Source organism: Oryctolagus cuniculus, chromosome 3 (genome assembly GCF_051225735.1).
Source record: "Oryctolagus cuniculus isolate XC-2025 breed Fujian yellow rabbit chromosome 3, ASM5122573v1, whole genome shotgun sequence".
NCBI lineage: Eukaryota > Metazoa > Chordata > Mammalia > Lagomorpha > Leporidae > Oryctolagus > Oryctolagus cuniculus.
The window spans coordinates 67,267,095-67,290,088 of record NC_142869.1 but is presented as its reverse complement, the minus strand read 5'-3'; the positions used below and the strand labels follow the sequence as shown (position 1 = coordinate 67,290,088).

General features: G+C 48.3%; 1 long non-coding RNA gene across 1 annotated transcript in view; it reads right to left on the bottom strand.

Moving 5' to 3' along the window:
* The window catches only part of LOC149127370 (uncharacterized), a 69,211-nt gene extending 47,313 nt beyond the window's left edge, over window positions 1–21,898 (bottom strand). The window contains exon 1 of the long non-coding RNA XR_016230792.1: window positions 21,791–21,898. This is a non-coding gene — a long non-coding RNA (uncharacterized LOC149127370). The remainder of the gene's footprint in view (window positions 1–21,790) is intronic.
* Between the last annotated feature and the right edge of the window lie 1,096 nt (window positions 21,899–22,994).

The following is a 22,994-nucleotide window of genomic DNA, read 5'->3' as shown; positions in this document are numbered from 1 at the left end:
CCTGAGGCCAGGGGGCACGCGGAGCTGACCACCCATCCCACACTGGCACAGGGTCCTGCGGGCAGGGGCTCAGGGGCTGAGGGCGCTCGGAGAGATCAGCAGAAGAAAGAGCCCCCAAACAAGAGACTCATTGTCCTCCGTGTGCCCGTGCTCAAAGCTAGAAAAGCCAAACTGACTGATGGGGCAGGGACCGGCACAGAAACAGGAGACAGAGCGGGAAGATCACAGGCACTGAGTAGGAGGCCGAGAGCAAGTCTTGAGAGAGGACAGAAGTGCAGACCAAGTGCGGCTGTGGACAAGGCTGAGGAACCCAGCATCTAAGCAGACATCGTTGACCACCACCCACCCATCAGTGACCTTGGGGACACCTCCCCACAAGACTGAAGAACCAGGCTGGTGCTGTGGCGCAGCAGGTTAAGCCACCGCCTGCAGTGCCAGCATCCTATATGGGTGCCGGGAAAGAGTGGAAGTGAGGTAAGTTAGGAGGAGGAGGGGGAAGCTGGTTTCTATGGAAGAGTTGGAAATACAGAGATTATAGGGAAGTGGAGGGACCAGTGCCCTGAGAGGCTCAGAGAAGGTTGGGGTTAGCTCCTGCCCTGAATTAAGATTAGGCCTTCCCAGACAGGTGCTGTTTATAAAGCAAGGAGCCCCCAGCGCCTTTAACCAGCCCCTGCCCCAGGTGATCCAGGGATCCGGTACAATATTCCTGGGTCCGCATTCTACCGCTTGCTTGTGGTGAAGGCATGCTCTAGAATGTTGCTATTTATCATGAAGCCCCAATTCAGCAGCAGCAGCAGCAGAAGGCAGAATCCTAACCCCACTCAGGTTTACTACAATCTCAATAGGGAAACGTATTCAGGCCTGGGTCAACAGCTCCAGCCACGTATAGACCAAATGCCGGAGCAAAGACAGAATGGGTCCTTCCCTTAATGTTCTCTGCAGGGACAGGAAGCCAAACTGAGAGTGTAGCCGTGTGCACGAGAATGTTTCTCTCTGACCTTCCTGTGGTCTTGGGGTGGCGTCACCCAGTCTTCACTGAGCACCTACTATGTGCCAGGTGGTCTTCTAGCTGCTGGAGACACCACAACAAACAAAACGGGCAAAACCCCTGCCTCCACGCAGCTTGTGTTCTAATGGAGAAAGACAATAAATAAACACACGCACTGTGCTAGAGGGGCAACAAGTGGGGAGGAACAGACAGTCCCTTCGTGTCAGGCGGACTTCACACATTCACGTGGTGGAGCCTAGGTATGCCTCCCCAAGAGGGTAATGTTAAGTCAAGCCCTAGAGGAAGTGGAGGAGCAAGCCGGGGCAAGAGTCAACGGCCAGTGCAAGGGTCCTGGGGCAGAGGATGCTCTGCCTGCCTGAGGAAGAGAGAGCCCTGATGGCTGGAGAGGAGCCCTGACAGCAGGTGCAAGGCCAGAGTCTGTTGGACCTCATGGACCATCCTAAGAACTTTTGCTTTGACCGTGGGTGAGACGGTGAACACCCAGGAGTGACACAGTCTGACTTTGGTTGGGATAGGCTCACTCTGACTGCAATGTCAGGGCCAGGCAGAGCAGCAAGAGCAGTTAGGGTACTCTGGAAAGTGTCCAGCCAAGAGATAGATGGTGCAGGGTCTTGGAGCTGGGGTAAGGACGGCTGCATTCTGCATAGTGCATAGGGAGAGCCAGGAGGATTTCCTGGCCCGTTGTGAATGAGATGGCCCCAGCGTCGTTAACCTGCGTATCTGGAAGGCTGGAGCTGCTGTCATGTGGCACAGGAAAGACCAAGGCCAGGTGGCCTAACAGCCTCCATCTGCAAAGCCCCCAGGGACAAGACGTGTTGGGATTTGTTTTACACGTTCTGGGAGCGAGTGGCTTTCTCATTTTGGTTAGGCGTTCCTTCCCCTACTTAAAAGGTTAAACTCAACTATCGGATGTCCAAGTGCATGCCAAGTGCAACAGTGAGCTGGCATCAAGTCCGCCTGAGCCAGTACATGGCCCCACGACGCAGACAAACAGCTGAGAACCCACTGAATGCCATGGGGACTGAGGGCGGGGTCTCACCATGCAGTTGGCTTAGCAGCCCCCGGTTTCTGCACTGTCTCTTTTCCAGTCACTTTCCATTAAGAGCCAGAAGTGGAAATCTGAACTTCCCTCCCAAGGCTGCTTCTATTCCATATCGTTGGCTTGCCTGCTGTTGTCGGGGTTCTTGCTCCATCCATCTAAGCCTGCCCCCACCCCTGGTGTTTTTTGAGGTTACTCCTTGGCGCCGGCATTGTGGCATAGTGTGTTAAGCCACCACATGTGTCACTAGCATCCCAAATGGGTGCTGGTTCATGTCCCAGCTGCTCTACTTCTGAATCAGCTCCCTGCTAATACACCTGGGAAAGCAGTTAAAGATAGTCCAAGTGCTTTGGACCCTGTACCCATGTGAGAACCTGGAAGAAGCTTCTGGCTCCTGGCTTTTGCCTGGCCCAGCCCTGGCCATTGCAGCCATCTGGGGAGTGAACCAGCAGATGGACGACCTCTCTCTCTTGCTCACTCGCTCGATCTCTGACGTGAATAAATAAATAAATCTTTTTATTTATTTAATTATTTTGACAGGCAGAGTGGACAGTGAGAGAGAGAGACAGAGAGAAAGGTCTTCCTTTTGCCATTGGTTCACCCTCCAATGGCCGCCACAGCCGGTGCGCTGGCTGCGCTGATCCAAAAGCAGGAGCCAGGTGCTCCTCCTGGTCTCCCATGGGGTGCAGGGCCCAAGCACTTGGGCCATCCTCCACTGCACTCCCTGGCCACAGCAGAGAGCTGGCCTGGAAGAGGGGCAACCGGGACAGAATCCAGCGCCCCGACCGGGACTAGAACCCGGTGTGCCGGCGCCGCAGGGGGAGGATTAGCCTACTGAGCCGTGGCGCCAGCCAATAAATAAGTCTTAAAGTGAGAGATATTCTCCTTGTAAAAGGCCACGGGTGGGGAATTTGGGTGGGGACAGAGGGAGATATTTGTCTTCTTTTCAGTCAAAAGCAGCTGATAATGACACATCAGTCGTGGAAAATGATCGGAGCCGAATCATCTCTGGCTTCTGCTGGTGATTTCCTCCATTGTCTGCCATGGAGCAGAGCAGCAGCAGCACTAATCACATCTCCTTTGCCTTTCCTAGAAAGCACACAGCATCTAAGACATGTGCAGGATTCCACCAGGATGGGGCTGGCACTGTGGCGTAGGGAGGTAAAGCTGCTGCCTGCAGTGCCGGCATCCCATATGGGAGCTGGTTCCAGTCCTGGCTGTGCCACTTCCAATCCAGCTCCCTGCTAATGTGCCTGGGAAAGCAGTGGAGAATGGCCCAAGTGCTTGGGCCCCTGTACCCATGTTGGGAGACCCAGAGGAAGCTCCTGGCTCCTGGCTTCAAATCAGCCTAGCTCCAGCCATTGCAGCTATTTGTGGAGTGAACCAGGGGGTGGAAGATCTCTCTGTAACCCTGCCTTTCAAATAAATAACTAAATAAATCTTTAAAAGAGGAAAAAAGATTCCATCAGAACAGTTCCTTTGCCATTCATTCTTACCAACTGATCGTGTAGATCCAGAAAGAAACCTCACTGACTGTCTTCCTACCAGCAGGGCAGTCAAGGTCCAGGCGGGTCAAGGGCGGCGCCCAAGATGGCCCTCCCTACCGAGATCTCTGTAGTCCCACCGGCCAAGGGCGGAGCCTGTCTGTTGGATCTGTGCTTCTCATATCCAAAACAGACTGGGAGCTCCTTCCAGTGAAGGAGCCCTGCCTCGTCCGTTCAATTCCTCAAATCCTCAGAAATGAGGGGACTCAGACATGCAGTTAAATATTCACGGTAACCATTGGCTCATTCTTCCATGCAATCCGGATGCAACCACTTTCTGTTCTCTCTCTCTCTCTCTCTCTCTCTCTCTCATTACCAAGCGCCCAAGGAATGACTTGCTTGGCCCGATGAGAGTCAAGTGCCTTCTCCTACTCCTGATATCCAGGGCCTCTCAGGAGACAGAAGTCACGGAGGACCTCACAATCACCTTGGGTCACGTTTGCCACCACCTGGGGCCCTAGGCGAGTGCCTTAACTTCTCTGAGCCTTGTTTTCTTCACTGTAAAAGGAAGAAGTGAGTGGGAGGAGTAAAAATCTCTCCCTCTCTGAGTGCTGTTGATCATGTTACAGAGCTAACGCATGTCAAAGGCTGCTGCAATGTCTGGTAAAGATGAAGCCCCCATAAATGTTCATTTTTCTTCCAAGGTGAGTCTTAAAGTCACAGAAGAAGTCAGCCCGTTCAAATGGAGTGGGAAATGACTTGAAGCCCAGGGACCCGAGTGGGCAATGCTAGACAATTCCAAGTAAGAAGCACTACAGGAGTTGTTAAAGGGAGAGTAATTGTGTCCTAAGTCACCACCCCGCCCCCCGCCCCGGTAAATCACCCGCAGGATCTGTGTGTCAGAAACAGAGGGGGTCAACATTCGCTTTGGGAACCTGCAATGTCAGGGAGACCAATGAATCCGGGGCTTGCGAGACGTTCCTCACTAGCGAGGGGAAGATCATTTCAGTCGCGTAATCTTTTAGGGCCAGCATAAAAAGAGTTGTAAAAGACTTGGATTTTGATGAACTCGGAGGAACAAAAGCTGCATTTGCTCCTATTCCCTTTACCATTTCTTGGCACCAGGCCAAGGAAGATACCCAGCTGCACAGTCAAATAACTTGAATTTACTACGAGTTCTACAAAAATATTCCCTATGTTGTCTTCCCTCATATATCTCATCCTTAAATTTTATAAGCAGAAAAATAGACTTTATAATAGACATTTCTGAGGTAAGATCACTATGCCAATGAACCCCTAAAATCAATAGATGGTAAAGTTTCCAGTTTTCCCCAATCTTTAAGGGTTTACTGGATCTCAGAGTTGGTGTTTTTGCATTTGATCAATGTGGCTCATAGCAACATCTGTTCTTGATAACAACATATGAGGGGCTGGCGCTGTGGCTTAATGGGTAAAGCCACTGCCTGAGGTGCTGGCATTCCATATGGGTGCTGGTTCATGTCCCAGCTGCTCCACTTCCAATCCAGCTCTCTGCTATGGCCTGGGAAAGCAGTGGAAGATGGCCCAAGTCCTTGGGCCCCTGCACCCTGAAGCTCCTGGCTCCTGGCTCCTAATTAGTGCAGCTCCAGCCATTGTAGTCAATTGGGGAGTGAACTAGAGGACGGAAGACCTCCCTCTCTCTCTCTCTCTCTCTCTCTCTCTCCCCCCCCTCCCTCCCTCTCTCTCTCTGCCTTTCATTCTCTTTCTGTGTAACTCTTTCAAGTAAAAATAAATAAATCTTTAAAAAAAATCATACGAGCTGTAATACATCAGTGGTGTTCAGACTCAAACCCTACCCTGTCTTCTTGTCCCTCAGCCCTTTCTTTGGTCTCTAAATGGCTGTGATGTCTAATAACTCACTAGAATTCATCTGTCCCAGGTTTCCATTTCCCAGGGACCATTCACGGCAGTGGCTCCTCTGCCTCCCCTGCGCTGAGGGGACTTTTACAGAGCTGAACTCACCATTCATCAGGCTCATTCCACCTCCCAGAGTTTTGACTCCCAGACACCGGCTCCAAGACCCATCACCTCCATGAAGGCTTCTCTTACTATTCCAGCACACACTCGCATTCTCCTCTCACCCCTCTTAAGACACCAGCACTCTGCTGTTCAGCGAAGGCTGCCCATTATTGCCATTGAATTATCCCCTGCTGGGGGCTGGCATTGTAGCACAACAGGTTAAGCCACTGCTGGCAATGCTGGCTCCCATGCGAGCACCAATTTGAATACTGGCTGCTCCATTTCTGATCCAACTCCCTACTAATGCACCTGGGAAAGCAACAGAAAGTAGCCCAAGTGCTTGGGTTCCTGCCACCCGTGTGGAAGATGTGGATGGAGTTCCAGGTTCCTGGCTTCAGTCTGGTCCAGCCCCAGCCATTGTAGTCATTTGGGGAGCGAACCAGCAGATGGCAGGTCTCTCTCTCTAGTTCTGTCCCCCTCTCTCTGTAATCTGCCGTTAAATAAATAAATAAGTAAATCAGGGAGGATCCAAGATAGCTGAACAGAGAAAAGACTTGCTGATTCTGACCACAGGAAGGTAACAGAAGCAAAGGGGAGGAACTGCATTCCCAGGGGCCACTTGGGAAGAAGTTTGCAATGGAAAATCTACAAAAGAAGAGAGATGCCATGGAGCAGTGGGGACATTACAACCACACAGCACTGAGCAGGAAACCACTGGTGACTCCCACAGCCAGTGGCTGGAAGGGACCTCACCATCTTGGAGCAAGGCACCCGGCAACCAGCAGGGAGGACACATCATCCCAATAAGGCCAGTAGAGGCTACTGCGACCCACGTGTAACTGCAGGATTTTATCCAAGAGATAAACCTGCACCCCACTGACTTTCAGTCTGACCTGGAGGGTTGGGGGTAGGGGGCAGGGCACCCACTTAGTCCTGTCAAGTCTCCCTCCCTTCACTCTATCATGGAACCTGGACTTGATTTGCCAAAGTGTAGCACCCATCAACCCCTATCGGTTAGGCAGCTGACTCTGGGAACACTATGGCTCTTTCGATGGATGGGGGAGGTTTGTGGGGCTGAGAGTAGGTCCCCTGCTCCCTGTGACTGTGGGAGACCTGAGTCCTGTGATGGTGGGAATTCTGTGACTGTGCAATAGAATTGAGTGATTGGATGTGGCTGGGTCACTGGGCAGTCATTGTGTCTGGCTTCAGAGGTTCAGTGTTCTGCGCTCACACCAAGGAGCGCATGGATCCTTGGTATGGTTCAGGTGCCAGCATGGGTAAGGTGCTGAGGCACTGTGGGCTCCCCCTGGGTGGTTAGTTCACCTTGGCAGAGATGGGCTGATACTGTGATCATGCAGATAACATGATCATACCGTCCCCTCTGCTGACAATAGAGGAGATGTACCATGCCCAACCCGGATGCCACCCTGGACTCTTGATCCCTTTCGAGCACTGGTGGGAGCTCCCTGGCTCCTGGCTTCGGATAGGCCCAGCTCTGGCCATTGTGGCCATCTGGGGAGTGAACCAGTAGATGGAAGACCTCTCTCTCTGCTTCTGCCTCTCTGAAACTCTGATTTTCAAATAAACAAATAAATCTTAAAAAAAATAGAATAAAATTAGAAAAGAAATAAATAATTCCAATCATTCTCTATTTTTTCTAAATATTTATTTATTTATTTGAAAGTCAGAGTTACACAGAGAGAGAAGAGGCAGAGAGAGAGGTCTTTCATCCGCTGGTTCACTCCCCAATTGGCCACAATGGCTGGAGCTGCGCCAATCCAAATCCAGGAGCCAGGAGCTTCCTCCAGGTCTCCCATACGGGGGCAGGGGCCCAAGGACTTAGGCTATCTTCTTCTGCTTTTCCAGGCCATAGCAGAGAGCTGGATAGGAGGTGGAGCAGCAGGACTCAAACCGGCACCCATATGGGATGTCAGCACTGCAGATGGCGACTACCCAGTACACCACAGTGCTGGCCCCTGGGGCAGTTTCTTAAAGTAGAGCAGCCAGGTCTCAAACTGTTGCCTTATGGGATGCCGGCACTTCAGGCCAGGGTGTTAACCCACTGCACCTTAGTGCCAGCCCCAGGGCGTGTTTCTCTTTCGCTGACCACCCAGCACCAGTGTCCTGTAACTAGCTGAGAGAGGGTGGGCACAATTTTGGACATACATAACAGCTGTGCAAGCTTGTATCCTTGTACCCAGCAACTAGCTGAGTCTGACTGGGAGAACTGACAGAGAGCTGGGTGCTCATGACTGTGGGAGCCTGTGTGCTGGGACTGCGAAAACACTGTGGCTGTGTGGGAGGACGCAGGGTGTGGCTGGATCTTTGGCAGTCACTGTGGGCAGCTCCACATGTTCGGGGCTCCCTGATAAGGGGCATTGCCATGGGATCCGCGCTCACACCAAGGACTGCACAGGTCCTTTGTGTCTTTCTTGTGGCAGCACAAATGAATATTGTACCCACTGGAGCTAGCACCCAGGCACTGGTCTCCTTGAAGGACAGGAGGTGAGCGTGAGACTATGCCAACAGAGCTGAACAAACCTTCCCTCTGATTAACAAAGAAAAAGAGGAAATTTACTATGCCCTACTTAGGTATCATCTTGGACATTCCCCTCACCTTGGAGCACTGAACAGAGCTCCTTGGTCACACTGAGCACATGCCTCTTGGTATTCACTGAAAGAGCAGACACTCCACTAATCCACAGAGGAACAGCCCAAAGACAAAAGCCATCACAAGGAAAAAATAAAAAACCAACAAGTATCTTCACAAGTGCCTAATAAGAAATGCACTTGCTCCTCATGTAGGATCTCTGTCCTTAATGTGCTGTGCATTGAGATTTAATGCTATAACGAGTACTCAAATAATATATTTCACTTTGTGTTTCTATGGGGGTGCAAACTGTTGAAATCTTTACTTAATGCATACTAAACTGATCCTCTGTAAAAAAAAAAAAAAAAAAAAAAAAAAAAAGAAAAGAAACTATCAACTCCCAACTTGACTCTCACTGGGATTAAACATGACAATAGGTCTGATCTGATTTCATCATCATTAAAAAAAATCATCTATTATTTTTCACTTTATGTTTCTGTGTGGGAGCAAACTGTTGAAATCCTTACTTAATGTATACTAAGCTGATCTTCTGTATATTAAGATAATCGAAAATGAATCTTGATGTGAATGGAAGGGGAGAGGGAGTGGGAAAGGGGAGGGTTGTGGGTGGGAGGGACGGTATGGGGGGGAAGCCATAGTAATCCATTATTCGTACTTTGGAAACATATATTCATTAAATAAAAGTTAAAAAAAAAAAAAAGAAAAAGAAATGCAGCAATTCAAGAAACAAAAATAAGGAAGACAACAAGATGCCCCCAAAAGAACATCACAAAACTTCAATACTAGAATGTGAAGATGAAGAGATTGAAGAAATGTCAGAAACAGTATTCAAAAAATTGATCATATGATTACTTAGAAGTAATCAGAAGCAAATCCATGAACTAAAGAAATCCGTATATGACATGAATGAAAATTTTTCCCTTGAAATTGAAATTTTAAAGAGATATAAAAATGAAATATTGGGAATGAATAGTTCAATAGAACAAATAAAAAATGCAGTGGAAAGCATTAACAACAGACTCAGGCAGAAGAAAGAATATCTGAGTTAGAAGATAAATCTCGTTGGCGCCTCGGCTCACTAGGCTAATCCTCCACCTTGCGGCGCCAGCACACCGGGTTCTAGTCCCGGTCGGGGTGCCGGATTCTTTCCCGGTTGCCCCTCTTCCAGGCCAGCTCTCTGCTGTGGCCCAGGAGTGCAGTGGAGAATGGCCCAAGTGCTTGGGCCCTGCACCCAGTGGGAGACCAGGAGAAGCACCTGGCTCCTGCCATTGGATCAGCGCGGTGCGCCGGCCACAGCGCGCTGGCCATGGTGGCCATTGGAGGGTGAACCAACGGCAAAGGAAGACCTTTCTCTCTGTCTCTCTCTCTCACTGTCCACTCTACCTGTAAAAAAAAAAAAAAAACACAATGAGGTTTCACCTTGCCCCATTGGAATGGTTTTCATACAGAAATTAACAAACAACAAATGCTGGCAAGGATGTGGGGAAAGAGGTACTCTAATCCACTGTTGGTGGGAATGTAAACTGGTACAGCCACTGTGGAAGACAGTATGGAGATACCTGAGAAATCTGAATGTAGACCCAGCATCCCACTCCTGGGAATTTAAGAGTTATCTGTACCCCATGCTTATTGCAGCTCAATTCACAATAGCTAAGATACGGAATCAACCTAAATATCCATCAACTGAAGACTGGATAAAGAAATTATGAGATATGTACACCATGGAATACTACACAGCAGTAAAAAAATAAAATCCTGTCATTTGCAACAAAATGGATGAAACTAGAAAACATCATACTTAGTGAAATAAGCTAATCCCAAAAGAACAAATACCGTATGTTCTTCCTGATCTGTGATAACAAATAGAGCACCTCAAAGGTAATCTATAAAGTGAATTTCACACTTTGAGATGCAATCACGTTGAATAGCCCTTGTCTCCATTGTTGAGGAACAGTTTTTTCCATACTATTTGTTGAACACTTTACTTACTACAGAGTTAATCTTATGTGTATAAAGTTAATTGAAAATAGATCTTAGTAAAAGATAAGAATGGGAATAGGAGAAGGAGGAAGAAGAGGGATGGGATTGTGGGGGTACTGTGGTTATGGTGGGAAGAATCGTATGTTCTTAAAGTTGTACTTATGAAATGCATGAAGTTTGTATTCCTTAAATAAAAGGTTTCTTGGGGGAAAAAAAAGAAATAGAAGCAGACACCAAAAAAATGGAAGAATCTTCCATGTTCAAGGATTGGAAGAGTTAATATCATCAAAACATCCACACTACCCAAAGCAATTTACAGATTCAGTGCCATCCTAATCAAAATACCAAGGACATGGTTAGCATCGTAGTATAGTAGCTTAAATCACTGCCTACGATGTCGGCATCCCATAAGGGTGCAAATCTGAGTCCCAGCTGCTCCACTTCCAATCCAGCTCCCTGCTAATGCGCCTGGAAAAGCAGTGGAAGATGGCCCAAGGGCTTGGGCCCTTTCACCCATGTGGGAGACCCAGATGAAGCTCCTGGCTCCTGGTTTCCACCTGGCCCAGTCCTTGCCATTGTGGCCATTGGGAAGTGAACCAGTAGATGGAAGATCTCTCTCTCTCCCTCTCTCTCTCTCTCTCTGCCTGTCTCTCCTCTCCCCTCCCTCCCTCCTGCCTGCCCTCCCTCTCGGTTAACTCTGCCTTTGAGATAAATAAAACAAATCTTAAAGAAAAATACCAAGGACACTCTTCTCAGATCTAGAAAAAATGATGCTAAAACTCATTTGGAAACTCAAGAGACCCCAAATGGCTAAAATAATCCCAAACAACAAAAACAAAGCCAGAGGCATCACAATACCAGATTTCACAACAGGGAGGTTGTAATCAAAAGAGCTTGACACTGGCACAAATGTAGACATGTAGTCCAATGGAACAGAACAGAAAATTAATTAATGAATAGAAATTAATCCATGGAGTCTCCACGTGGAGACTAACTTCCACATGACCGTCATGGCCTTGCCTCCTTCTTGGTCCCGATGAGGTACAGATGCATCATGGGATAGTGGGCATAGTGGATTGACAGGTAAGGGGTTGAAGTTACAGGGCAGGGCTGGCAGAAATTGTGATTCCGGCTTGCCATTTCCTACCTAATCTTCCTGCCTAGTTCCCCAACATCACTTTTCGTTTTTAGCCACATTTAAGCAACAGAGACCATCACCTACTAGGAGATTCAGTACTAACATCCGGGACTGAATTTGGGACAAAAAGAGGAAGAAAGTCTCGTGATACAAGAAACACTTTCAGCCTCCCACTACAAATGGATTTACTTCAGCCCTTTTTGTTGTTGTTTTATAGCAGGTGTCCTGGGGCAGGGTGGGGAGGAGGTGGGGAAATGTTGCTCCAAGGCAGGGGTTCTCCAAGTGAAGTCCCTGGAGCCAGAGCATCCACGTCACCTGGGAACTTAGCATGCAAATCCTCGGGTCCCCCCCACACACCCCCTGATCAGACACTCTGGGGCGGGGCCCAGCAGAAGCACCTGCAGATGGTTCTCACGCACATTAGAGTTCGATCGACAGTGAACAAACTTTCCTTCTGACAACTAACACTCGTCAATCCACAGAGCACCCACTCCAAACAAACCAGCAAGAATCTCTCTGACCTGCGGTGCCTCCCAGAGTGCGAGGCCGCTGTGGCAGAAGCACCCAGACTCGGCTGCATGTTAAGAGCGGCTGGAGGGCGTGCTGCAGCTCCCAGAGCCCAGGTTGTGCCCTGTATGGGTCAGGTCAGAACCTCTGAGGGTGAGCGCCCAGCATCAGGGCTGTTAAACGCACTCAGGTGCAGACGTGTTTGGAGACCACGGTCACAGCACCTGCCACAGTCCCTGAGCTCAGACCTTCAGCAGAGGCCACAGTGACGAAGTCAAACAAGTCAAGGGCTAGGCGAGCACGGAGAAGTTCCAGGAGGAAGCTTGCTTTATTTATCTGGGAGTCTCCCCTTCCTGGGATAAAAAGATTAGACATGTTTCCCAGAATTCACTCGAGAACTTGTAACACGCCCTTCTCCTCTTGACTACTCCCCAAGATTCAGGAAGTGGATAGGGGCAGCACTGGCACAAGCATTAAGATGCCCGCTTCCCACATCAGCACTCCTGGGTCCATGTCCTGGCTGTACTCCTGACTCTAGCTCCTGCTAGTGCACCCTGGGAAGTAGAAGGCTCGAGTGTTCAAGAGGTTGGGTCCCTGCCACCCAAATGGGAGACCTGGATTGGGTCGCTAGTTCCTAGCTTCCATTTCTGCCCGTTATTGAGGGCATTGAGGAATGAACCAATGGAAGCAAGATTTCTCTCTCTCTCTCTCTCTCTCTCTCTCTCTCTCTCTCTCTCTCATCTCCTAGATAGATAGAGAGACAGTAATAGTTGATAAATAGATGGATAGTAATAGATGATATATGGAGAGACAGAGAGAGAGAGTGAGTTTGAAATTTTTTAAGTGGATAGGTTCAGGGCAGAAAGGACAAAAGTTGTGTCCTGCTTCTCTTGACCCTTTCTGGACACACTGGGCACCACGCATTCTGTAGTTAACATCTGCCACCCTACCAGGGCTCGGGGAGCTGTGACTGCGTACAGGACCGGGTTCCTAGGCACAGAATGATGGTGAAGGGGCATCGGGGAGCAGAAGGAAGAGGACGAGGAGCACTAACTTTCAGGAGAGGCTTCCATTTGCCAACCTCAGGGCCTCAGTCATTGTCTTGTCTTTTTTCTTTTCACTTTATTTGAAAGAGAAAGAGAGAATGAGAGAGAGAAAGAGATCTCCCATCTGCTTGTTCATTCCCAAATGCCCACAACAATCAGGGCTGAGCCAGAAACAAACCAAAGCCAGGAGCCCAGAACTCCATCCAGGCCTCTCGCAGATAGCAGAGACTCAAGTACTTGGGCCATCATCTGCTGCCTCCCAGGGTGCATATTAGCAGGAAGCTGGATTGGAAGTGGAGTGGGGACTCCAGCCCAGGTGCTCCAATATGGAATGCAGGCATCCCGGGTGGCAACTTAACCGCTGTGCCAAATGCCTGCCCCCTAGTCATTTTCTTATTTAACCTCATTTTGCAGTGGGTGGTCTGAGGCCAGGGAAGGTTTACAATGTGCCCCAGGTCACTCCTGTGAGTGGCAGGAGCACTCATCAGATAAGATGTGAAGGCTCCCGAGGGGTCAAGGGCACGGGAGCCAAGAAGGAGACTCTAAGAGGGAGGCTGGAAGATGCATGAGGCCGGCTGGACCTCACCATCTCCCTTAGTCCAGTGCTATGTTCTGAATGGTGAGGAAGGAATGGAGGGGTTCCTGTGGAGTCCAGAGCAGCTGGGGTGACAGAGAGTGTGTGGGGAAGGGCTTGCGGTCAGTGGCCATGAACTAATGAGCACAATGGATCTCCACATTCAGACCACCAGGGCAGCTGCATCAGATGTACCCACAAAAAGTGAGCCCTGGCTTAACCCCAAATACCCACAATAGCCAGGGCTGGAGCAGGCTGAAGCCAGGAGTCAGGAACTCCATCTGGATCCTCCAGATGGGCAGCAGGGGACCAAGCACTCAAAACACCATCCACCACCTCCCAGGATGCATTAGCAGGAAGCTGGATCGGATGCAGAACAGCCAGGACTCGATCCCAGGCACTCTAACATGAGACACAGGCATCTCAAGAGGCAGCTCTGCTGAGCCATAATGCCCACCTCTTAAAACTGCTCATTAATCTCATCATTGCCACAGGAAAAATTTTTTAGACAATCCTTTAATAGCTGTGTATTTATTTATTCATTTATAAACTAAATAATTTCTTCTATTTTTTTTAATTTGAGACATAGAAACAAAGAGAGTGCTCCCATTGCTGGCTCACCCTACAAATGCCCACATCAGTTGGGTCTAGGTGAGGTCAAAGCTGGGAGCCATGGAATTCAATCTAGGTCTCCCCCATGGGTAGCAGGAACACAACTTGAGCCATTGCCACTGCCTCCCATGGCCTACATCAGCAGGAAGCTGGGACCAGGAACCAGACCCAGCAACAAAACCCAGGCACTCTGATGTGGGATTCAAGCATCTTAACTGGTGTCGTAACTGCTAGGTGAAATGCCCACCCCCTATTGCCTGATTTCTCAAAGCATAAAATATACAGAGGCCAAGGCTCACTGTTAATGAACAAACATATAAATTCTTAATCCAAAGGGTCATCAAATAATTTCAAAATTATTTTCTCTTCTTGCCTCAAACCCCACTGGATGTTCCCATCATTATATTTCCTTTTAATGGGGCTGACAAAGAGCTCATCTGAGTAGTGGGAGAAATACTAGCCTTGTCATTTTCTTACTTGCTTGAAGATAATACTAAGATGACAAATAGAACCAGCAGTTTTCTTGGCAGGAATATTTTTTAGCCTTATCCTTCCTTGCTATGGTTTGATCATGATCCTGAACTCATGCAGACATCAAAACACCAAAGTCCTGATTGATTGGTACCACAAGGTGGAAGCTTAATCCAATTAATTTCTTTTTTAAAAAGATTTACTTATTTATTTGAAAGGCAAAGTTACAGAGAGATAGAGGCAGAGAGAGAGAGGTCTTCCATCCACTGGTTAACTCCCCAGTTGGCCGCAATGGCCGGAGCTGAGCCGATCCGAAGCCAGGAGCCAGGAGTTTCTTCCAGGTCTCCCACATGGGTTCAGGGGCCCAAGGACTTGGGACGTCTTCTACTGCTTTCCCAGGCCATACCAGAGAGCTGGGTTGGAATTGGAGCAGCCGGAACAGGAACAGGTGCCCATATGAGATGCCAGCACTGCAGGCAGCAGCTTTACCTGCTATGCCACAGTGCCAGCCCCCAACTAATTTCTTTAGGAAGTGGGCCTCCTTAAGTCATGGGGGGACCTGCCCCTGGAAGGTCATTTTCATGACAGTGTTGGTTATAGCTAAGTTGGGCTTAGCCACATTCTCTCTGCCTCCTGGCTCGCCACACAATCCTTGCTCCACCCATGTTCCCTCTTGTCATGTGACCCTCTGTGCCACTTGAGGGAGGACTCTGCCAGCAAAAACACCACCACTGGATACTGAACCAATGGGGCAGCCTCATCCTTGAACCTCCAAAACCATGAGCGAAAAGAAACCTCTTTGCTTCTGAAGTAACTTGCTTCAGGTACTTCATTATAGCAATGAAAACTGACTACATTGTTTTTGTGACAGCATACCTAAATTTTGGGGAACATAAATCAGAAACCCACATAACCAGACACACATGCACTGCACGACGCCTTTGCCTGCTGAAAGCAACCACACCAGCCTAGGGGCTCCACCTGCCTCTCTGCTGTATGGAACAGCTGTGCCACATTCCTCAGCACACTGTGGCTTCTGTCAGTGTCGTGGCCAGCAGACCACAGCATGGTGACAAGTCACTTGTTAAATGTGATTAAGTCTTAATGCCTCTCATTTTAGGAGGAAAAATGGCTCTAACTAAACATAACATGGGGCCGGTTTGGTGGCTTAGTGGGTAAAGCCACCACCTGCAGGTCCAGCCTTCCATATGGGTGCCGGTTCGAGCCCTGGCTGCTCCACTTCGATCCAGCTCTCTGCTATGGCCTGAGAAAGCAGTAGAAGATGGCCCAGGTCCTTAGGCCCCTGCACCCGTGTGGGAGACCCAGAGGAAGCTCCTGGCTCCTAGCTTCTATCGGCGCAGCTCCAGCAGTTGCAGCCCTCTGGGGAATGAACCAGTGGATAGAAGACCTCTCTCTCTCTCTTTCTCTCTCTCTCTCTCTGCCTCTCCTCTCTCTGTGTAACATCGACTTTCAAGTAAATAAATAATAAAATAAATATAACAACATTCTAATAATAAGCATATATTTTCCTTCCAAACTAAAATGACTTCACGTGTGCACATGACTTTGGAACTGACCTATTTCTGGCCATTTTTACCTCTTCCTGGTCCCGATCCATGTGTTTTCCTTGTCCTCACTCGTTACTTTTGTTTATGTGAACCATTATTTTTTTTCCTGAATTCTCACGGAATCAGCCATGCAATGAGAGTGTGTATTCCTACATGTTGTGAACAGAATGGATACAAGAAACCGAGCATGACCTTCTTCCCTCAATGTCCATCTTGTTATTTTAGCTAATCATATATTTGGGAACCTGTTAAGTTTCAGATCTTCTTCAGGCACCTATGTCTCCAAACATTTCAAGGTCATGTTCAAAGACATAAACGTGAGCTAGCACTGGTTCTCAACTGAAACTGAAATATTTAGCCTTTAATAAGATGTTAAACATCTACCAAATTATTAGATGAGGATTGGGGACAGAAATTAGGATTAGATTTAGGTGACAGAACCCATCAGAAAATGACATTAAAACACTAGGCTTTATTCTTCCATGTAAAAATAAACTTAGGGGTGGGTATTTAGCCTAGAGGTTAAAATTCCAAAGAAGGGTACCTGGGTTTGGTTCTGGGCTCCAGTTCCTGCTGTTGCAGACCCTGGGAGGCAGCAGTGATGGCTCAAGTAATTGAGTTCCTGCCACCCATGTGAGAGGCATTTGAGAACTGAATCCGTGGATCTTTCTCTCTCTCTCTCTCTCAAATAAATAAAAATAAGCCTAGAGGAACTTTCTCCAAGGTTAACTTGAAAGCTCCAAGAAATTTTCTGGGACCCAGGCCCCTTCCAGTCCCTCCTAGGCGGTGACCTTCAGCCTTGAGATCTAAGAGAGCTGGAGCTCAGCCACCATGTGCCTTTGCCAGGATGACAGCAAGAGGAGGCGCTAGGGCTCGCACGCTGTCTGTCCCCACTGAAGTCTGTATGTTAGCTTGGTCCCCAGGAAGGTGGTGTTGGGAGACGGTGATGGACCTTTAAGAGGTGGGGCCTGGGAGGAGGCCCTCAGGTCAGTTGAGGGTACTGCCTCCAAAGGGATTAAGGTATTTCTCAGGGGGCCCTGGTTAGTTCTCACAGCAGCATGACCATAAGAGCCAGGGCCCAGCCCCACCCAGCCACCCTCTGCCTCCTGTTGCGTGATTCGCTCACTCCCTCCCACACCCACTCCCTCCATTGTGATCTGCCCTGATGTGATGCAGCTAAGACGACTCCCTCACCAGTGCGGAGCCGGAGCCAACACCAGGCCCTTGGACCTCCAAAACCGTGAGCTAAATCCTTCTTTTTCTTCCTAAGCAGCCTGCCTAAGGCATTTCATTATAGCAAGAAAAAGCTGACTGCTACAGGGAGGAAGGCAAGGACCAGTGCCCCTGCAAGACACGATGCAGAACTGTCCCACCCCTCTCCCGGCCAGAATTGGGAAAGGCAGGCACTGAAAATCAGGGGAAAGAGTGACAGGGAGAACTCCAAGCAGTTGCTGCTACATCTGCTTTAAAACTTGAGGTTTTTTGCTAGCAAAGCCCAGGATGCAATATTACAATCGTGTTCAGATTTGGATTCCAGACCACCAAGTTACAACTGATTCCAATTTTTTTGTTGTTGTCCATTCCAGACCCATTATGTGTTACCACTCAGTGTATTTAAAATCAGAATGATCTCAGGAATACCCTATACATTACAGATGCCAAAAATATAAAAAAAAAGTCTCTGTGAATGCGCAGCTAATATTAGACATGTGTGCGGGCATACTGAAAGAACTGTTTCTGTCTAATGGAAACCTGCATGTGCCTTACACGATAAGTATGCTCGTCAATAAGTCCCTTAGGTTTGGCAAACCTGATCCTCCTTCAAATGCATGAGGGAAGTCAGCTATTTAATGAGACCCGCAGTGAATCTGGAGGGAGGCTTCCGTCTCATGTTGTGGATAATCACACTGGCACATCCGCATCAGAATTTGAAGCACTCCCTGATCAGAGTTCCCCACCCCCCGACCAGTGCGATGTCACCAGCCATTTCAGCAGACTGCAGGAGAGCTTCTAAAACAAAGCCCCAAAGGCGACCCACCTGAAGGGTCATCATTTCCCCGATGCCATCTCCTCTCAGCCAGGGCTGGCTGCTCGCTCCCCAGCAGCGATCCCACCGGGAGGGGTGGTCTGCGGGGGTTTGCGACTTTCCAGATGGAACTAACTGGACAGCGGGAGGCGTGGGCAGATGCTGAGGGAGGACCTTCCTTCCGCTGCTGAACATGAGTCAGGGAGGAATTCGCTGTGCAGACACGCACTTGTCACCTTGCGGATGCCAAAGGTTCAAGGTTTAACGATACCACAACGGGCGGCGCAGAAGGAGATAGAGCCACGATGCAATCTGGAGCTCACACCGCCTCAACGACTTCCTGCCGCGCCTCTCAAGAGCGCCCGCCCAGGGAAGGCAGAAACAGGCAGGTCCTCCTTCCCAAACCTGCGACGCTTGTCACTCGGGCTTCCCGGAAAAGGGCAGGATGCCAGAGAGTTCCATGGAGCTGGGGAGGAAAAGGCGCTGGGAACAGAGGTGAAGTTATCTGTGTACCTTATGAGTAACGGCACTGCCATGACCAAGGGCGTGGCTTCCAGAAAGCTGCCACCTTTGTCACACTCTCACCATTACCTGCAACCCAGAAGAGGAGACCTCTTCCTCAGTCTGCTACTTTTTCCTCCTGCCCTGAATTTTAAGGGAAAGAGGAAAAGTACAAATTCAGGAGGCTGCACATCCCTTGAGACAGTTAAGCCGGACCAAGCACTACCCATGTATCACAGGCAACAATTTCACCCTGGCAGGGAAATGGACTAAGTGACTTAATGGATATTTTCCATCTCTAATTTCCATGATTAAAAGAAAGAGGTTGAGAGGGGTACATGTGGAGCCTATTGTGAGTTTGCCAATGAATCCTAATTTAGATCAAAGAGAGTGTATGTGACACTGAACCATAAACACCCTAGTGTGCGTTACTTCAAGGAAGTTGTTAGTGTGTCCCCGATGGCTATTATGTGATATGGTTGCGCTCTATAGCCTGCACCCTTTAATTACTAATATAGAAGAAAATCCCATATAAGAGGGAGGAATGTAAATGAGACCTCTGCTCTTTTGAACCTTTTATGCATTTGCCAAATTAAAATTTGCTGTGGACTTTGGTTTTCCCTGATCGCTGTTGGTAGTGATCATTTGGCTCATGGGATTAAATCCGACTTTGCAAAAACTGTTTCTGATCGGTGCGTGGATCTCAGATCCTGATGTTCTCTGTGCACCGAGACATGGATCATCAGAACCAGATTGGGTACAACTTCTTTGAAGTTTTCAAAGGTATGGAAGAAATCCTCTTTCGTTCTCATCTTTCCTTCTGCCAATCACTGTTGGGGGGGCTACAACTGAGGGAGAGGTCCGTGAGGCCAGAGGCACAAGATGACACGGCACTCATGCCCTACCTGCAATGCGCGCTTGGCAGCTCTGTGCAGTCAGGAGCGTGTGTTAGGTGCTCGGGCCGGGAGAGGAAGCAGGACCGCACTCGCTGAAGCGGGGATTGCACAGGAGGGTTTGAAAGCAGAATTTCAAGGTGAGGACAACCGCAAAGGCCCACTTGAACAGCACGATTTGAAGGACGCTTACTTCCTCCTCGGATTCTTTTGCCCTCCGCCAACAGGCGGCTGGCGGGGAGGGCCTGGGGGGCAGGAATTGACAACAGCTTTGCACTTAAGAGCTGAGGGTAGGACCAGGCCCCGTACCCAACAGAAATGGATGGAAGGCAGAATGACTACTAAGGACATAACTATTCAGGGAGATTTGCCACACCCAGGACTGCATCTTTTCCAACAAAGCAAACTCCTTCTCTGCCATCTGTCTCCTGCTACAAAGAAATAATAATAATAAAACCATTGCTTAATGAGTAAACTAAGCAGAGGATAATTCCTTGGGAGATCATGTTGGTGCTGTTCTCCAAAGGATGCCATCCTCCCACTGAGGCACAGAATATAGGGGATACCGCGTGACCGTGCACCAACGGGGCTGCCATATGTCAGTATTTAAAGCCCCATCAAAGAAACGTCCAGCTTTTCAGCTGTAACCCAAATATAAATTTTCCTTACCCTGTCAATTAGCAGATTACAAAACTTCTCTAGCAGGAAGCCCATCCTGCCACCAAAGCCATAGTGTTTGGAAAGGGTCCAGGTGAGACAGATGGTGTGGAAAAGGGGTGCAACGAGACGTTCCCTATCGGCAAAGTCAACTGTTCTTCCATGCAGGGGCCAAGTCACAAGGTGAAGTGCATCTCCCACACAGCTGGAGAAACATACAGATGTCCAGACAGCACCAAGGGCAGCATGACAAGCACAACAACGGGCTGGCTTAATGGAAGCAGTCAGAGGAGGAAAACGGGCAAACCATGAAATAGCTGGAAACCTTGTTCTTTGGCACCTAAAAAGGGCCCCCACCCTAAGCCCATGAGCATAAGAAGCAGAATCGTGTCCCCTCCAAGTATGACATCACTGTTTAAATTGGGACGATAGAGCATCCCTGCTCTCTTTGGAATGCTGACTGTATCACACACAGGCAGATGACGTAAGCGTGCGGGCAGACAAGGGCCATTTCCTGGGTGATTATTGAGCTTCACCTGTACTTACCCTGGTCCATCTGTTAAACACATTTGCTTACCAACCACTACCTGGCCGCACAGAAAAGCTGGATTCAGGAGTTGATGGTGGTTATTGTAAAAATAATAGCCTAGTGAATTTTGAAAATAGGTTTTCAAATGGATACATTAACTGATGGCCTCAAATTTTCTTACAATTGAAATTCTCTATCCTTACAGTCAAAAAAGCCAAACTCACTTCATGAACTTAAACATTTTAGGTCAACAGAAATGTCTTTCTATCTCTTGGAATTATTAATGACCTGCCACTTGTAAGCACCAACAATGCACCAGGCATTTTGCATATTGTAACTCATTCAATCCTTTAAGCAACCCCATGAGATGGAATTAATTACCTCACTTTAAAGGTGACAAATTAAAGACTTAAGACAGAGACATGGCTATACTCTGTCAGTACCTCACGGCACTGCTATTCCAATCCCAGGGGCCTGGCTTAAAAGCCTGTTTTCTCTCCAGGCCATCACAATGTCTCCAAGGAACAAGGAAGCTACTTGTTGCAAGTTCTTGCTTAAACTTTGTCTGCAAACAGGAAAGTGCCCCCCTAGTGATGTGCAGGTCTGTTAGCCTAATGCAAGAGAAAGGATTGTTTTTATGTCATAATTTTAAGTGCCAGGTGTTGGCTTAGTGAAACATGATTTTGCACCATGAAGAATTTGTGCTCAAGTATGAGTTGGAATCTGGATGAGTAATTCTTCCTGAAGGTGTTCCTGCAAGACCAGGAACCTGGTTCCACCGGGACATGTCTCCTGCCCAGTGGGAAATGCAAACCCAAAAGGCATTCATGGCACTGTTGATTCTCATGAGGTCCTTCCCTATCAAATCCTGATTCTCTCCCTCTGCTTTGTCCTGATTACTCACAGGGGTTTGGGGAGTAGTGAGTGGGGTGGGTGGGGGTCTCTATTGGAATAGCACAGAGGACACGCTGAAGCCATTTATCCTGACAACACTGGGTTAAATTTTTTTTCTGTTGCTTTAGCAAAAGTAGACTCTGCCTTCATACAGAGGCATGTTTTCGTCAACATGCTCTTGATCGAACAAAACAGGAGAAAACTCCATGTCATGCTCTGCCTACAATAACCTCTGATTTCAAAGAATACAGACCTGGCCTTGCGTTTGCTGCGTGGAGACTTCAGAACCAAGGCAAGCTTGGCTGCCGAGCCTGCAGTGGACTTTGTAACCAGCACCAGTCTTTTCACTTGAGAACAACCTACAAGAAAGATGACCCCGTGGTTAAAACAACAATGCACTAGGTCATCAGTTTAAACTTTTCAACTTGGGCCTCTGCCCTATATCCACACCCTATGATGAGGGAGGAAAAAAAAAAAAAGCATAAAAGCCTCATAGAAGTAACAATTGCCAATTTTAATGTTGGCAACTTAAAACTGACAATTATGCTGTTAATTGATAGTTATTTCAATGAGTTGTCATCCATGTAGATTGTTCAGATTAGCAATGTTGTTTTGCCTTGTGATTAAACCACTGGGTAGCTGCATAAAAACTGTTGTATTCTATTATAGATCCATGCTAACATCGCAGAAGAGAAAGAGCCCAGCCCCTTTAAAGATACAGATGAATTTTTTCAAGCCGGGAGTTACCCACTCTTGTTAGAATACAATTTTTTAGCAGAATGCTTTATTAATGGATTTCAATGTTTAATTAAAGACATCAATTAGAGGAGAGGTAAAGTCTTAATTAGACAGAAGGCAGGCGCTCAAGGAGGGAGTTCCAGTCGGTGGCCAGGTCAGCAAGCACACCAAGGGAAACATCACTTCAGTCCCAAAGGAGACTAACAGAGAGCCTGGGCTTACCCTTGGGACTCTTGGATGCCTCAACCACTCAGCTGGGTCCTTGTGGCACTGGCAACCACAGCACGTCAGACCCCAAAAGGAATTTGGACCAAATGAATTCACAGCCCAAGACATAATCCAAAGCTTCTGCGACTTTGAAATATTGCAAAAACAGATTGAATCTCCAAGTTTTTCTACTGGATAAAGGCTTTAAGCTACCGTCATCAGTAATGGAGAAAGGTGACCTTGGACATTTGCTGACATCAACTCAGGAAGGTCCAACTGGCCTCATCCCATGGGACAGCCCTGGCCACCAGGTGGCAGTTGCCCAATCCTTGGGCACAGTGACCTGCTTGAGCTACACAGAGTCAAGAGGGCATGTCATTGAGTTTCAGCATGAAGCATTGACGTTACCAAACATCTTTTTATTTCCTCTTAAATTAGGTTAAATGACAAGTCTGACAATAATTCTCATCAAATTGGAGCACTGTCCCTTTTCATATCAACTGTACCTAAAT